A 6,929-nucleotide genomic window follows, 5' to 3' on the forward strand; every position below is an offset into this window, starting at 1 on the left:
GAATTGTGAAGTTTATCAAAATTAAGAATGTCTGCTCTTTGAAAAACACTGCTAAGAGCATATTAGGTTATTAAGTATGAAATGTCCAATTTCCTTAAGTACTAAGTCTGACAGTTGATAATCTCTGACATTTTACTTTGACATTTCTTGTCTTATTTTTATAATGAATGTACATCCTCAGTCTTTCAAACACACCTTTTGGCTTGTGATTATCTTTCAAATTTTTTTTGGAACAATGTTTGTGAAACCATGGATAAGTCAAAAATTCATGTCATTGTCGAATATGAGTTACATTGTCGAATATGAGTTACAGCAGCACAGACAGCTTGAAATATCAACAGAGTGTTTGGGAAGGATGTGGCAAATGGATGCACTGTACCTCTATGGTTTGAGAAATTTCATTCTGGTATTTTAATCTTGAAAATGAGCCACGTGGGTGACCTCAGACCAAGGTGGATAATGATGAGCTGAAAGCTGTAGTGGATGCGAATCTATCTCAACTCACGTGTGAATTAGCAGCAAGGTTTGACGTTACTACTCCAACAATATTGGACCACTGGAAACAAATGGGCAAGGAAAAGAAGCTGGATAGAAGGGTTCTGCATGAATTAAATGAGCATCAGAAGAGAAATCATCTTGAAGCTGCCCTTCTTTGTTGTCAGGACATAAAGTTCAACCATTTCTACACTGTGTTGTCACACTTGATGAAGAATGGATTCTTTTTGACAATCGCAAGCGCTCGGCACAATAGTTGGATAAGGATGAAATGTTGAAACACTGTCCAATACAAAATGTCCATCAAGAAAAGCTAATGGTCTGTGTTTGGTGGTCCAGCACTGGTATTATCCGCTACAGCTTCATGAAACCTGCTCAATCAATTGCAACAGATGTCTACTGCAACCAGTTGGGTGAAATGATGAGGATGCTTGTGATCAAGCAGCTGATATTGGTCAATAGAGACAGGCCAATCCTCTTGCAAGACAATACTCCACACATGTGGCACAAACAATGCTGCTCAAACTACAGCAGCTGGACTTGGAAACTCTCTGTCACCCACCATGTTCACCAGACCCTGCACCAAGTGACTAGCACTTCTTCCAGGCTTTGGACCACTTCTTACAAGGTAAAATATTCAATTCTCAACAAGCTGTGGAAAATGCCTCCAGGCTTCTTCACTGCTGGCATAAACAAGTTACCATTAAGATGGCAAAACTTCTGCAGGATCTACTTCTATAAAAAAAAAAAAAAAAAAAAATGGCAAAACTGTGTTGATAGTTTAGGCACATAATTTGATTAATCATACTGCTTCTTGTTTGAGATATAATAAACTAAATTTTTGATTTGAAATGGGACATTTCATATTTAATGGCCTAATATAAAGACAAGCCACACACTGGGAGAAAATATCTGCAAATCACATCTCTTTTTTTTGGCAGGGATGGGTCTCATTCTGTCACCCAGGCTGGAGTGTAGTGGCACGATCATAGCTTTCACTGCATCCATGAACTCGTAGGCTCAAGCCATCCTCCCACCTCAGCCTCCCAAGTAGCTGAGGCTACAGGTGCACACCACCTATAGCTATGGGCTGCTATGTTGCCCAGGCTGGTCTTGAACTCCTAGACTCAAATGATCCTCCTGTCTCAAACCACATATCTCAAAAAGACTTGTATCACTTCATACTCATTAGGATGGCTGCAATCATAAAAACAAAATACATGTTGGTGAGAGTGTGGACAAATTGGAACAATTGTGCCTGGTTGACAGCAACGTAAAATGGTATGGCTGCTGTGGAAAACTGTTGTGAAGATTCCTCAAAAAGTTAAAAATAGTTTTATCATTTGGTCCAACAATTCCACTTTTGGGCATACAACCAAAAACATTGAAGACAGGGTCTTGAAGCGATCTTTGTACATCCATATTCATGGCAGCATTATTCACAATAGCCAAAAGGTGGAAGCAACCCAAGTGTCCATTGACAGATGAATGGATAAACAAAATGTTGTATAAACTTTCAATGGAATATTATTCAACCTTAAAAAGGAAGGAATTTCTGACATATGCTACAAAATGGACAAACCTTAAGGACATTATACTAACTGAAATAAGCCAGTCACAAAAAGACAAATGATGTGTGATATGAGGGACCTTGAGTAGTAAAATTCAAACAGAGAGAAAGTGGAGTGTTGGTTGTCAAGGGGTGGGGTAAAGAGGAGGGGAATGGGAAATTGTTTAATGGATATAGAATTTCACTTTTGCAAGATGAAAAGAGTTCTGGAGATTGTTTGCACAGCAATGTGCATGTACTTAACACTACTGAAGTGTACACTTTTTTTTCCTTGAGACAGAGTCTCTGTCACCCTGGCTAGAGTACAGTGGCGCCATCGTAGCTCACTGCAGCCTCAAACTCCTGGGCTCAAGCTATCCTCCTGCCTCAGCCTCCTGAGTAGCTGGGACTGCAGGCGCATGCCACCACACCTGGTTAATTTTTCTATTTTTAGTAGAGACAGGATCACGCTCTGGTCAGGTTGGTCTCAAACTCCTGAGCTCAAGCAATCCTCCTGCCTCAGCCTCCCTGAGTGCTAGGATTATAGGCGTGAGCCACCCCACCCAGACTGAATTGTACACTTAAAAATATAACCACTGGTAATAGTAAATTGTAAATTTTATGTTATGTGTATTTCACCACAATTAAAAATTAAGAGGCCGGGCGCAGTGGCTCACATCTGTAATCCTAGCACTCTGTGAGGCTGAGGCGGGTGGTTTGTTTGAGCTCAGGAGTTCAAGACCAGCCTGAGTAAGAGTAAGACCCCATCTCTACTAAAAATGGAAAGAAATTAACTGGACAACTAAAAATATATGGAAAAAATTAGCCGAGGGCCAGGCGCAGTGGCTCACGCCTGTAATCCTAGCACTGTGGGAGGCCAAGGAGGGTGGATAGCTCAAGGTCAGGAGTTCAAAACCAGCCTGAGCAAGAGCAAGACCCCGTCTCTACTAAAAATAGAAAGAAATTAATTGGCCAACTAAAAATATATGGAAAAATTAGCTGGGCATGGTGGCACATGCCTGTAGTCCCAGCTACTCAGGAGGCTGAGGCAGCAGGATTACTTCAGCCCAGGTGTATGAGGTTGCTGTGCGCTAGGCTGATGCCACGGCACTCTAACCCGGGCAACAGAGTGAGACCCTGTCTAAAAAAACCCCAAAAACAAGCAATTCAATAAAAAAAATGGGCAATAGAGCCCGGCATGGTGGTGCCCACCTATAGTTCCAGCTTCTCAAGAGGCTGAGATAGGAGGATTGCTTGAGCCCAGGAGTTCAAGGTTATAGTGAGCTATGATCACACCACTGCACTCCAGCCTGAGCAACAAAATGAGACCCTGTCTCTAATAAATAAATACTAAATTAAATTCAATTAAAAAGACTGACCATACCAAGTATTGGTGAGGATATGGTACAACAGGAACCTGTATACACTGCTGGTGCAAGTGTTAAAGGATACAACTATTTTGGAAAATTTTTGGCATTTGAATTTAAAATTCATCTACCATATGATCCAGCCATTGCACTCCAAGAGAAATGGAAGGATATGTCCAAATAAAGATTTGTACATGAATGTTCATTGCAGCTTTATCTGTAATGGCCTCAAACCGGAAACAACCTAAATATCCATCAACAGGTGAATCGATAAACTGTGGTATGTTCATATAATTGAATCTACACAGCAACAAAAAGGAATGAAGTGCTGATACATGCTCTGACACACAGAAATCTCAAAATAATTATGCTAACTAAAAGGAGCTAGATGTAAGGTGTGTATGCTTCCCTTTATATAAAATTCTAGAAAGTGCAAACTAATTTATAGTGATAGCACATCAGTGCCTGGGTGTGGGGTCGATAGGGTGCATGGAGGGTGCATAGGGTGTGTGGGGGTTGGATAGGGTAGGCAGAAAGAGGAGTATGGGAGGAAATATAAAGGGGCAGGGGGAATGTTTTGAGGCAGTGAATATGTTTGTTATTTTAATTGTTTACATTTATTTGATGGTTTCACAAGTGTATATATATTTCTAAACTTATCAAATTGTACACTTAAATTATGTGCAGTTTATGTACCATCAATTACATTTTAGGAAAGGTGTTAACATTGTATTAAAATAAAACCATGGGAGAAACTTCATGAAGAGTACAAAGGACCTCCCTGTACTATCATTGTACCTTCCTGTGAAACTATAATGATTTAAAAACAAAGAGTTTGGTTTTAAAAAAAGAAGCATACTAAGCCGGGCGCGGTGGCTCACGCCTGTAATCCTAGCACTCCGGGAGGCTGAGGCGGGCGGACTGCTCAAGGTCAGGAGTTCAAAACCAGCCTGAGCAAGAGCGAGACCCCGTCTCTACTATAAATAGAAAGAAACTAATTGGCCAACTGATATATATATAAAAAAAATTAGCCGGGCATGGTGGCGCATGCCTGTAGTCCCAGCTACTCGGGAGGCTGAGACAGAGGATCGCTCGAGCCCAGGAGTTTGAGGTTGCTGTGAGCTAGGCTGACGCCACGGCACTCACACTAGCCTGGGCAACAAAGTGAGACTCTGTCTCAAAAAAAAAAAAAAAAAAAAAAAAGAAGCATACTAAGCCGGGCGCGGTGGCTCACGCCTGTAATCCTAGCACTCTGGGAGGCTGAGGCGGGCGGATTGCTCGAGGTCAGGAGTTCGAAACCAGCCTGAGCAAGAGCAAGACCCCGTCTCTACTATAAATAGAAAGAAATTAATTGGCCAACTAATATATATATAAAATTAGCCGGGCATGGTGGCGCATGCCTGTAGTCCCAGCTACTCGGGAGGCTGAGGCAGAAGGATTGCTTGAGCCCAGGAGTTTGAGGTTGCTGTGAGCTAGGCTGACGCCACGGCACTCACTCTAGCCTGGTCAACAAGCGACTCTGTCTCAAAAAAAAAAAAAAAAGCATACTATTTTTTTTTTTTTTTACAAATTGTATTAATACTTGCCGAATTGCTCTGTGAAAAGGCTGCACCAGTTAATTCTTAAAAACTGAAAGAAGTTGGTTTCTCCACCTCCTACTAGTGGTGGTTGTAATAAATATGGGTTGCTCTTACCAATCCAGGAGGCAAAATGTGCTTGTTCAGTTTGTACTCCTTTGAGGAGTAGTACAATTTAATGTCTTATCAGGTTTTGGGACTTTTTATTTCTCCTTTGATGTGCCTGCTTATATGCTTCACTGTCTTACCTCCTTCAAGTGTTTGCTTAGATGTCACCTCAGAGAAGCCCTCCTGACTCCACTATTTAAGATTTCAGCAACGCCCCCGTTCCTGCTTGATTTTTCTCTGTAGGATACATCCCCATCTGACACATCACTCAGTTTACTTATTTATCTTTTTTCTTTTTTTTTAATTTAAGATTCTTAACCTCTTTATTTTTTTTTTAATTTTTACCATGGCTATTTAGCGACCTACACAAAACTTATTTATCTTATTCAACATCTATGTCCCCATACTGAGATGTCAATGCATCAAGGGCATGATTTTTGTCTGTTTTGTTCACTACTAAATTCCCAATATGTAGGTTGTGCTTGGCACATCATAGATAATAAATTTCTTGAATGAATTAATGTTTCCCCCCATGGGTGTGTTTGTCTTTTTCTTGTTGGTTTACTATCTCTTTATATGTAAGGGATATTAACTCTTTTCATAAAAGATGCAAATATTTTCCCCTGTTGCTATTTGTCTTTTACTTTACCACAGAGATTTTAACTTTCATGTGGTTATATCATTGTCTTATCTTTCTTTTCTTTTTTTTTTTTTTTTTTTTGAGGGAGGGAGGGAGGGAGGGAGGGAGGAAGGAAGGACTCATTGTCTTATCTTTTGTGGTTTCTGGGCTTTGTGTCTGCCTTAAGATTGTAAACATTTTTCTTTATACTGTTCTTCTAATCCTATAGATTTTTCCTTTATTTTTTTCTCCCCAGAGACAGAGTTTCATTCTGCCACCCAGGCTGGAGAGCATTGGCATGATCACAGCTCACTGCCTTGAACTCCTGTGCTCAAGTGATCCTCCTGGCTCAGACTCCCAAGTAGCTGGGACTACAGGTGCAGTGTATCCGCCAGATTTTTCCTTTTCAGAGCTTTAATTAATTTCGAATTTATTTTTGTGTTAGATGTGAGGTAGGAATAGAATTTTATTTTTTTCCAAATGACAGCCAACTGTCTGTATTTTTCCTGAGATATCATGTGTGTTTTTCCTGTCTTCCTAACTAACATTTTAAAGGGTTGCCTGGTATTCTTTTTATCCAAAAGTTATTCCTTGCCTCTTGTACAAATTAAGTCAATGTTTCTTCCTTTTTTATATGTCATCCAAAAAAAGTTAATCTTTGTATTCTGCAGAAACATTTAGCATAGTGCCCAGTACATAGTGGGAGCAGAAATTGTTTGTAGATTCAGTTGGTAACTCAGAGTGGAAAAAATAAAATAAAATAAAAAAAGAAATTGTTTGTAGAATGAGTGAATGAAGGAACAGATATGTGTACCTGCTGTATTGGGCAAATGAAATCCTCGTGGGGAGGCACGTGAAAGCTGGAGGGGAGAAGAGGTTGGTTACAGTCCAGTGTCAAAGTTTTCACTGACCTGTGGATAAATTAAAAGAATAAGGCCAATATGCACATATGCATAAATGTGTAGAGAAAATCATTTTAGGGCTGCCAACTGTGTTTTCTTGGAAAGGATTTCTGAAATCTTGGCTTTCCTTTTCCATTGTTCTGAAATTATGGTAAAATTACTGAAATTTTATTGTTTATAAAATCCAAAACAAAAGGAAACACTGAATTGCAGTCGTGCTCCTCCATCCAGTATTTACTGAGCTACCTGGCCAGTGCTGGTCACTGCTACAGTCCTTGAGGACTCAGAAGTGAACAGGAGAAGCCCAGAGGC

This window comes from Microcebus murinus, chromosome 12 (assembly GCF_040939455.1).
Source record: "Microcebus murinus isolate Inina chromosome 12, M.murinus_Inina_mat1.0, whole genome shotgun sequence".
Taxonomy (NCBI): Eukaryota; Metazoa; Chordata; class Mammalia; order Primates; family Cheirogaleidae; genus Microcebus; species Microcebus murinus.